The sequence below is a fragment of the Pecten maximus genome, chromosome 13 (assembly GCF_902652985.1).
Source record: "Pecten maximus chromosome 13, xPecMax1.1, whole genome shotgun sequence".
Lineage (NCBI taxonomy): Eukaryota > Metazoa > Mollusca > Bivalvia > Pectinida > Pectinidae > Pecten > Pecten maximus.
The window spans coordinates 10,706,015-10,718,326 of record NC_047027.1 but is presented as its reverse complement, the minus strand read 5'-3'; positions in this window follow the sequence as shown (position 1 = coordinate 10,718,326).

Genomic DNA, 12,312 nt, shown 5'->3' with positions numbered 1-12,312 from the left:
ATTGAATACTAATAACATGCCCAGAGAACTACGTGGCTCTTGGCCTCTGGTATTTTATTTTATTTTGTTCTACACATTATCGATAGTTTTCTTTTTCGACTTTGCAATTGTTTCCCCTTTATTTCGTTGTTAAACATTGTCTCTCAGTTTTATTCCTCAAGAGTTTATTTTTAATGAAACACAATTATTTTTCTGGACACTTTATAGGCTCTCCAAAATTGTTTTCATATTCTCCTTTTCTGTATTTCCATGTTCCCTGATTTATATATGTCCTATACAACAGATATGCTTTCTATCGCTATTACAAATATAAGTGCAGATAAAGGACAGCCCTGCCTAATTCTACGACATATACTACTTACGTTGTTAAAAATGTGTCCCGAACGCTTTTATTAGTTCTGATGCATCTTAGGAAGTATTCATTAAATCCATTCTTTAGTGATTGAAGTGTAAAGCTCTATTCAAATATGTTATAAACATTGGAACAGGCGAAAACACTCTATTAACCTGGCACGTCCTTAAATGACCCTGGCTGTTAATAGGACGTTAAACAAAAACAAACAAACCAAACACTCTATTAAATCGTGAATTTGTCTAATTTGTTTACTAGAACTAACTTTTTATGATACTTTTAGAACTGTAATGATTCTCCGGGTTTCTAATTAAAGTGTCTTTTTCTGAGAATTAATGACAGAACCCCTTATGTTGTGTATGTGATAATTCCTCGAGGTCATTTTTGCTGTATAGTGAGTAATACAATGTCGCTATTATCACCAAGATAATCCTGTAAAACGCTACTGCGAGACCGTCATGACTTGGATTACACCTTCACCTTTTTCTTTGTTCTTGACGGAATGTGTGCCCATTTTTTGCTTTATATTCGTTCACTCGGCAACAGTTGTACTTCCGACTATGCGGGTTCTGTCTTAGGGTAAGTTCTACATGCACTTTCGATATCATTACTAGTATTTTAAGGTGCCTTATTTTTGTCTTCTCTCTACTAAAATTGATCGTGCAAACTTCTGATTTTTATTAAGTTTTGTTATACCACTTTTGTTGATTCCTTGCTATAAAACTGTTTTTGTCTTTTTTTGTAATTACTTTTTGCCCATACATTCTACTTTTTCATCCAAGTCTTTAACTTGCCTATTTATTTAAAAACATCTTATTTTGAAATCGTCCATTTTTAAGGTAAGTTTAATAATTCGAAACAACCAAGGCAACATCCTTTTTTAGTTTAAACATATGAATCAGTAAAGGTTTTTAATTTCGATACCTTCGCCTTTTCCTCTTTTCATTACCTTCTTGTGGTTTAAAAAATACCATGTTTGATGATTTTACCCTTTTTAACCCAAGTACCCGAAATGCCCTTTTTTTTTTTTAAAGAAAAAATAGCTAAACAATCCCCCAATTGGTAATTTGATCAGGGGGTTAAGGACTTTGGAAAGTATTAAACCCTGCGGGATGCAAAATTTTGGAACTGTTAGAAAGGATAAAAATCAAAAATGATAAAAAAAACTGATGAAAAAAAAAAAACAATTGCTATACAAAAATTCATAATTGAAAATTAAATTAAAATGGGAAATGGAATCCAGAAATGGAAAATTAGGAACAAAAAACATTTTTTTTGGAAATTAATTTTAATATATATTCCGACTTTCCCTATTGAATTACAAAAAAAATTAAATTGTTTCGTTTCAATTTCAGGCACAAATTCCACAGGTAAGTCTGGGTTATAAAAATTTCACATAAAATATTTCAACTTAAAAAAAAAACCCCTAATTTTTTGGATTTTTTCCCCTTACATTTTTCACCATTTTTTTTCAATTTTTTTTAAGCTTTTTGGGCCCAAAAAAATTTAAAAAATTGGAGGCCCCTTTTCCAAAAGGGTAGGAGGGAGGATTTTCATCTAAATTGATATTGAAGTTTTTGATTTTATTTTCTTAAACCCTTTCCAATAAAGAAGGGGAAATTTTAAATTAAAAAAAAATGTATTAAATTTTTTTTTATTTTTTTCAAATTTACCTTAATTTTAAAAAATAAAAATTAATAATTTTTTTTAAAAAATGCTGGGGTTGGTTTTTTAAAAATTTTTTTCCAAATTTGGGGGAAAATAATAAAACTGGGTTTGGAAAGATGCTGAAAAGGGCCCACTTAGGTGCGATGGTGAAAGGGTTGGGCAGTACGGGATGACTGATGACTGGAAATGACTGATGATGTAAGGACTGGTGACTGGAACTGAAATGATTTACTGGTAATGGGGTGATGAGGTAAATGGGTGGTGACGGGAAACCCGGATGTGATGGAACGGACGATGCTTAAATGGATGATGACTGGTAAATGACTTGGGGCGGGGAAATGACTTTAACTGGACTGGTGACTGTCTAGTGACTGGGAAATGGGGTATGACTGTAATGGGCTGTAAAAAAACTGGGGATTTATAGGTCTCAAAAAATTTTTTTTCATATTTTCCACGTTGTTAAAAATGTATCCCGAACGCTTTTATTAGTTCTGCTGCATCTTAGGAAGTATTCATTAAATCCATTCTTTAGTGATTTCAGTGTAAAGCTCTATTCAAATATGTTATAAACATTGGAACAGGCGAAAACACTCTATTAACCTGGCACGTCCTTAAATGACCCTGGCTGTTAATAGGACGTTAAACAAAAACAAACAAACCAAACACTCTATTAAATCGTGAATTTGTCTAATTTGTTTACTAGAACTAACTTTTTATGATACTTTTAGAACTGTAATGATTCTCCGGGTTTCTAATTAAAGTGTCTTTTTCTGAGAATTAATGACAGAACCCCTTATGTTGTGTATGTGATAATTCCTCGAGGTCATTTTTGCTGTATAGTGAGTAATACAATGTCGCTATTATCACCAAGATAATCCTGTAAAACGCTACTGCGAGACCGTCATGACTTGGATTACACCTTCACCTTTTTCTTTGTTCTTGACGGAATTTGAGCCCATTTTTTGCTTTATATTCTTTCACTCTGCAACACTTGTACTTCCGACTCTGCGGGTTCTGTCTTAGGGTAAGTTCTACATGCACTTTCGAAATCATTACTAGTATTTTAAGGTTCCTTATTTTTGTCTTCTCTCTACTAAAATTGATCGTGCATACTTCTGATTTTTATTAAGTTTTGTTATACACTTTTGTTGATTCCTTGCTATAAACTGTTTTATGTCTTTTTGTAATTACTTTTTGCCCAGTTTACGATTGCTAACTTTCAAATACCACATGTCCTTTAACCTTGGCAATCTATTGATTTAATAAAGACATGCTATATGATTTTGAGTATCGTCCATTTTTTAGTTAAGTATGTGTTAATTCCGCAAAGTTCGAAGATGGCCACCAAGGCCAACAGTACCACTATACTAGTTACAGAGAATACATACTGCAATAGTACAAGGGTGTTTAATTTAGAGTCAGATGACCATTAAGGCCCTTTGTCCTCTTGTCGATATACCGCTCTCTTGCGTGGTGGTGAAAAATACGACACAGTTGATGAAAAGTTTACACCGATCATTAATCCCATGTCACGTACTCTGACAATGAACGTTGTTTTGTTTTAAAAAAGAAAATAAATAGTCTGAAACATCTCAATTGGATATTTTGTATCATGTGGTTAAGGACTATTGGACGTATTAATGTCAGCCATATTGGGGTAACATGTAGAAGGACTAAAAACTCTTCAAAAATTACTGATAAAAAACAAAACTGCACTCAAGATATAAAACACATATTGACTATACCAGGAAATTCATAAATGTGAAAATTAAATTAAAAACTGACTTTGAAGTGGATTCCAGAAATGTTTCAAAATCTCAGACACCACCACATGTTGAAATCTGATTTATCAATATTCATATTCCGACATCTTCCATATATGCATATTTACAAATGAAATTTAATTACGTTTCCGTATATTACCATTTCAGTCATCAATTTCAACCAAGGGTCAAGTCAAAATGGATTCACTGAGAAGCCATGTTGCTTACATAAAAGTAGTTTCAACTAGTAACTATGGAGGCCCATGAATGCAAAAAATGTATAGGAGTTATTCCCCTTGACATTTTCTATCTCATTTCTTTTGCATATTTGAATGCTTTTAGGCCAAAAAATTAATGAATTGTTTCTGAGGAACAATTTTCCACAAAGGATGAGGGAGGGAGGTATTTTGTCATCCCTGAAAATGTGATGATGATGGAAGGATTTTTGTTATTATTATTTTCATTCCACACATGTATACGCTATATACATAGATATGTATGAAATGAATAATAAAAATCATGTATTCTCAAATGTCTGCTTTTATTTTTTATCAAATTTACTCTCTTAATTTGTACACAAAATAACAAATATACACTCATATTGGCTTTAGAAAAGAGTGACTGACACTACTGGCTTACTCTACTATAGGATTGCCAGATTGTGGTGACACTGATGACTAGTAACTGGTAATTGGACTGATGACTGGTAACTGGACTGCTGACTAGTGATTGGTGACTGGACTGATGACTGGTAACTGGACTGCTGACTAGTGACTGGTAACTGAACTGATGACTGGTAACTGAACTGATGACTAGTAACTGGACTGGTGACTGGTAACTGAACTGATGACTGGTAACTGGAATGATGACTGGTAACTGGACTGGTGACTGGTAACTGGACTGGTGACTAGTGACTGGTAACTGGACTGATGACTAGTAACTGGACTGATGACTGGTAACTAGACTAATGACTGGTAAGTAGACTGTTAACTGGACTGGTGACTGGTGCCTAGTGACTGGTAACTGGACTGATGACTAGTGACTGGACTGATAACTAGTGACTGGACTGATGACTAGTGACTGGTAACTGGACTGATGACTAGTGACTGGTAACTGGACTGATGACTAGTGACTGGTAACTAGACTGATGACTAGTGACTGGTAACTGGACTGATGACTAGTAACTGGACTAGTGACTGGTAACTGGACTGATGACTGGTAACTGGACTAGTGACTGGTAACTGGACTGATGACTAGTAACTGGACTAGTGACTGGTAACTGGACTAGTGACTGGTAACTGGACTAGTGACTGGTAACTGGACTGATGACTGGTAACTGGACTGATGACTGGTAACTGGACTAGTGACTGGTAACTGGACTAGTAACTGGTAACTGGACAGATGACTAGTAACTGGACTAGTGACTGGTAACTGGACTAGTGACTAGTTACTGGACTAGTGACTGGTAACTGGACTAGTGACTGGTAACTGGACTGATGACTGATGACTGGTAACTGGACTGATGACTGGTAACTGGACTAGTGACTGGTAACTGGACTGATGACTAGTGACTGGTAACTGGACTGATGACTGGTAAGTGGACTGATGACTAGTAACTTGACTAGTGACTGGTAACTGGACTGATGACTGGTAAGTGGACTGATGTCTAGTGACTGGTAACTGGACTGATGACTGGTACTGTAAGTGGACTAGCGACTAGTAACTGGACTGATGACTGGTAACTGGACTGATGACTAATGACTGGTAATTAGTAACTGGTAGCTGGACTTATGACTAGTAACTTGACTAGTGACTGGTAACTGGACTGATGACTGGTAAGTGGACTGGTGACTAGTGACTGGTAACTGGACTGATGACTAGTAACTGGACTCGTGACTGGTGACTTGACTGGTAACTGAACTAGTGACAATGTTGGTAATTGGACTGGTGACTGGTGATCATGACATGCTGTTGACTGGTGACGTGCTGGTGACTGGTGACATAATGGAAACTGTTGACTGGTGACATACTGGTCACTGGTGCCTGTACTCGTGACTAGTGACTAGTGGTTGACCGATGGCCGAGTCTATATCTACATTTGACTGAAACGTGAAAGTGGTAAATTTGTTTCAAACAATATCTTTCTACATTTATCTGTAATATGAGGACACTAAATCATTATCAAGTAATAGTTTTCAATGCACTTAGTTTACAATTAAATTAATCTATTGAATAATCTATTTTTGAGGAGATTACAAAGCTGCACATTGAATGGTCTTAGCTGTAATAGAATAGAAGAACAAATATATACCGCACGTTTAAACAAAGGAATTAAAACGAACTCAACGGTCAAGGGACAAGACATAACAAGTGAAACTTAGGAAACACACAGTGTCAGGACACAACATGAACCTCCACAGAAACTGGAGGTGAAATCAGGTGCTCCGCATGATAGAAAGGTCTCCTGAATATTATATTATTTTCTTGCTATCATGAACATCTTAATTGTAAGATATTTTCAAATGTGTATTAACAGTCACATGGTGTCTCTATGATAATGACAGTAATATGTAAAACTGTGTTCACATTAACAAATAAACTTACTGCACTAGTGGCTGCGTACACTACTAGAGAGGTGACTCACTGGAGTGGTGACTGACTGGATATGTGGCTGGCTGACTGGATAGGTGACAGGCTGACTGGATATGTGGCTGGCTGACTGGATAGGTGGCTGGCTGACTGAAAAGGTGGCTGACTGACTGGATAGGTGGCTGGCTGACTGGAGTGACAAAGTTTACCCATTAACTGACTTATATCCCAAAATTAAAGGTGACCATTCATAAGGTCTAGCTTTACTTCAATCTCTGTGGTGTTTTGTTTCACATTTTTGTACTTCACTTTGTACTTTATACATATAATTATGCACCAATAAGCTATTATTCAAGCTTCATTTCTTTCCTCAAATATCACCATCTAAAAAAATGAAGGCCATAATGTTTACTTTAACTGTAACAATGTTAAATATTACCTAAATATCTATAAACTTCAGGGAACCTTTGTCCAAAGTCTTGCTGCAAATTTGAAACTGTGCTGGAAGCTGCCTCCCCCTCGTATGCAACTTCATAGACAGCTGTCCTGTCACCATCTTTTCCCTGAATTGAGAGACATTTATAAGAGATTTCTCTAAGAACAAATAATTTACATGCAGTAGAAAAATAACAAAAAACGTCAAGAGTATTTACTTTATAAACATCTATAAGGCAAACACACACCGAATACATGTTAATTGTATATACACCAAAAACTTGTATAAACTGAACACCTGTATAAACCGGTCACAAACCCATAATATAATAAGAGTGCAAGACATATCACTACAAACTAATAACAATGCATAAAAAATAATTGTATTAAGCCGACTTCAGATAATTTCTAATATATAATATATTGCACAATATATCATGATTAAACATATATAAATTTAATATGATATTACCTTGATACAATCTAAAACCATTCCAGTGTACCATCGGCTTATCTGTGACACCACTCATGTGAAATCTTTCTTCCAACAAATCTTATGCATCTTTTACGTCCACTGCTTCTCGTTGATAAAGTAGGTTCTGGAACTGTGGAATTAAAAATGAAACATTTTCTCATTATATCATTTTACTGGAATAAAAACAGAAATTGCCCTTATTTAAGTAAAAACACAGCATTTTTCCTTGTCTACACCTGCCCATTAATGTTACGTTTACAATATTTAGTATGAAGGGGAGGGGGAAGCTAGAGTTTAACGTCCAGTAAACCACTTATGGTTATGTAAGGACATGACAGTTTTAATGGTGGACCAAGCCGGAGTACCAGGAGATAGCCATCGACGTACGTAACTGACAACTTTCTCACACTAAGTGCGAATCGACTAGTATGATCTAAATAAGTTCCAATCAAAGAGCATGAACAACAAATTACCATGACCAGTCTTTTTGGTAGTTGCTGAAGTCTGCTTGCTTGTCTTCAACTTGGATGGTAGTTTTTGCTGGTTAAACTGAAATAAAATAAAATATTATAGATACATGTATACCGTAAAATGTATTACAGGAACATAGCACAATGCTGATAATACAATGAGAAAGTAGAACATCAATCAACGTTAAGGACTATTGGACCTACCTACAACCATGTTTATTAAGTTACATGATATTAAAAGAAATACACAAATACCAATATAGTTGAAACTTAAACATTTATGACATTCATATAGCTAGTGTTATTCGTAAATTATATTATACAGTTTACACTATTTGGCCCCTACAACTTTTATGTAAGCAACATGGCTTCTTCGTGAAGCCATTTTGACTTGACCCTTTGTTGACATTTGTGATTAAAATGCTAATATATGGGAATATAATTGAATTTCATTTGTAAATATGCATAGGTTGAAGATGTCAGAATATGAATATTGATATTTCAGACTTTAACATGTGGTTGTGTTTGAGATTTGGAAACATTTTTGTAATCAACTTCAAAGTCAGTTTTTAATTCAATTATCACATTTATGAATGTTTTGGTGTAGTAAATATGTGTTTTATATACATGTAGTACCTTAGACATTGTGTGCATATTTGTTTTTCTTCAGGGATTTAAAAAGCGTTTTTAATCATTCTACATTTGTACCACCAATATGGCTGACATTAGCAATAGTCCTTAACAATAATATTCCCTGGTATAAAAGTGTCCTATGTGTGCTTATATTAGTGATTAATAAAAGTTGTAGTGTATGATATGACATGTATGATATGTATTGATTATTATTATTACTCAAGGCTTAGGTGGTTCTCTGATTCCAGGTGAAAGTCTGTATCGTGGTAATGAGAGTTCTGGTAGAATGGAAGTGAAATAGAAGGCATGAAATTTGCGTAATATAGATTGCTGCCACAACTCATTGTCCAAGATTATTCGTTGGATGTGTAATTGGTACGGATTCTGGCGTCGAACAACAAAGTATATCCACTTTTTCTGAAATATGTTCAGTTGCCCTTGGCATTGCATATAATAATTATGTGTTTGTTTAGTTTCAAGATGTTTCCTTCCATATCTAAACAAAATGATGACTGCTTCTTACAAGCTTCTTGGAAGGAAAGTTGATTTCTTTGTAAGACGTTTTTAATTTCCAGGAGTCCACATTCAGATTTATCAACGCACTCTACCAAACCATCCGTACTTGCAGCCAGAAATTTATTGTTGACATCAATTTGAAGACCTGCTGGTTTAACACTTACCTTTTCACCATGTTCCAGCTTGTACTGAATGTACTCTTTCACAGATGGTTGTTCTTCAGGGAGTCCAAAGGCAGTGTACCCGTTGCCTTGGAATGTGCTGTAGAGAAGCCTTCTAACTAGTGGAGCTACAGGCCTATGAACATTCTTATGTACTATTTCACCAAATGAAGATGATGTTAGACGAAGACGACGTTCTTCTTTCCATGTAGTACTTAGGCTTTGTAATTTTGTTGATGCCTCAATGATGTTGATTTGCACCTCAGAAACATCCACATTTTTCTTATAAAAAGAATTGCAACGTTCCCGTAATTCATCGGATGACAAGTCAGCAACATATTCCACCACCTCCTTTCCATACGCTCTCTCTGAAATGTGGATTTCAGTTTTCTTTTCCTCGCTCTGGCCTTGGTTTCAGGTTTGGCCTGGCATCTCAGACTTCTAGTAAGGTGATTTGACCTTTGTCTATAAAGTGCTGTGAAAGATTCCCCAGGTTTCCTCCCAGTACATCTTTGAAATACCAATGGGGACCAAGCCGGGCCAAATTCTTTTCGCAACGCTCCACCGTAGCATCTTGCATGCCAGAATCCCCTCTTGCATCTGTTGATAACTTTTCCCCCCATCAAATTTCATGCGGATAGCCATCCAACTTTCTGCAAGATTTGTAGTGAAGTTCGCGAGAAGATGGTCACTCTTCGATGCTAGACGGTCCAACAGAATACTAACATCTCTTAAAATATCTTTGTCTCGGTCAACTTCATAGCTAACTCCCCCACGAGACTCTGCCATATCTTTTTCTGAAGTTCCCTCTTTCCAGTATTCTTGCTGATCCTCAAGTATTTCAGACGGGTTGAAATCAGATGGTGTACATGTTGATGTCGAGGATGATTCTGCTGATGAGGGACATGGATGGCATGTTGAGGATGAGGCTGCTGATGAGGGACATGGATGGGATGTCGAGGATGATGCTGATGTTAATGATGAGGGAAGTGGTGCCTTGTTTTTTTCTGTGAAGGCTTTACAGAAATTACTAGTTTTTGTGATCCCCAAATATATGGAAGATTTAATTCCGTATATCTTTTTCTAGTTGTTTGGTGGCCTGTTTCTTGTCTTCCTCAAGGGAACGCATTTTTATAGCACAATGGACTGCTGTTGTAAGGCGAACACGAACTGTCTTGGGTCAACTTTCCTCGGCCTTTGTAATGCGGTTTGTCATTGACATGGTTTTCCAGACTAGAACGCAAGCACTTGCATGCGTGATTAGCGCATTCTAACTTTTTCACATGTCGACCCCATACTGGAACTCTCTCCTGTATACTCGAAAAAATAGAACTGTCCCAATCTCCTTTGATTCTCATGTAGCGAACCCCATGTTTTTCCTCAGCCTCCTCAAATCCGTTGCAGATAATGTCCGTTTCCATTGCCTGGCTACTATGGTCCCACTTCTTGTAACATGTGTGGGCTGGAGGTTCTGCCTCTGTTGATTCTGCCAGTTTGGTTTGGTTAATTTTGTTTAACGTCCTATTAACAGCTAAGGTCATTTAAGGACGGCCTCCCGTGCGTGCGACATGTATGCGTGTGGTGAGTGCGTATGTGTTTTGGGAAGCTGCGGTATGTTTGTGTGAAGTCTCCTTGTGGTAGGCCGGGACTTTTGCCGATTTATAGTGCTACCTCACTGGAGCATACTGCCGAAGACACCCAGCAGCACACCCCACCCGGTCACATTATACTGACAACGGGCCAACCAGTCGTCCCACTCCTTATATGCTGAGCGCTAAGCAGGAGTAGCAACTACCATTTTTAAAGACTCTGGTATGCCAAGGGACAGAACCCAAAGCCTTCCTCACAGTGGCGAACGCTCAACTAATGGGCAAAAGTGAGGCATTGTCAAGGGAGACATTAGGAAGACGAAAGTTTGTACGAAAGAAGAGAAAAGATAAGATCCCAAATTCGGTCGCCTCTTACCATCATGCAATGGGGGCAGCAGGTACAATTCTTACGCCCTACCTGCAGGGCAGGATTCTGCCAGAGTACCTATATGACAGTGGTGATTCCTAACACCTATGTATATCAATTTGCCTGTGACAGCACCAAATATCACCCCAACACCTCCCAAAGCATTGTAGGTATGTCGATGGCTCCTCTTGGACCATCCTCCATCATAAACAACTGTGATGACAGGTATCCCATCATGCAAATCATTTCGTTCCAGAGCCAGACGTTTTTCCTCTGCATTTGCTAAGTCCAGGTCTCCTTGGAGACAGTTCAGCCACATATTTCCAATATGATTTTCTATGTGAGAATACATTTTTGGGGTCATACCTGGCAAACCTATAGTGCCTTATGTCTCTTTTAATTGCGAGCAACCATTCCCAGTGACCATCGAACCCCATACTGTTCTCATGTTGACATCATGAAATGGCGTTGTTCCACATGTATCCCGGTCACTAGTATTTACCGTAAATGTATGTCCACAACAACATGCAACAACTAATGTTAAGACCAATCCAGACTTTTTACTTTCTCTAACAATTTCAAAGCCATCATTTCCCTCTGTTAATTTCTTGCTGGCTTCGGCACAAGAAACGGCATACCTGCATGCCTGATTAATGAAATTTGGTATATGGGAAATATCTGTTAAGCGAAAGCCTTCAACTTTTTGTTTCTTTGCAGATGTACATTTAAATTTCAATGTCTTATTACATGTCAAATTTCGTAATTTCAAAGATTTGCACACTGTTAGACGCTTAACTTTAATTTTAATGGAAGACTTTCCAGGTACAGAAGTATTTCTAACTGGCACAATTTTGTAGGGTTTCACTTTCTTTGTATTGACATGCTGCAGTAAGTTGGGCAATTGTGTTTCTAGGAAATTGACATGTTTTGTATATCTTCGTTTGGTTGCATATGCATGACGTCCACGACGTGAATTAAACTTTCGTTTCCTTTTTTTGGCTGGTATTCCCATTTTAAAATGTGTAATACTTATGATATATATATATATAAATAAGCATACCATGCTGTTTTGCAATGTAGTTTATTAGGAATGGGTTGGTGTGTTGTACTATACTTTAAATAGAGTCTCTGTCACTCAGCTGATAGACATTGGTTATTTGTTTAGTTGGTAGAGCCGTACGTTGTCATGCCGGTGCACCAGGTTATATTCCCAGTCAGGGAAAGCGATGGGAATATGCACAAAGTCTCTTTTCTGTTACAGTAGCATAAACATACATATATGTACACAGGAGTT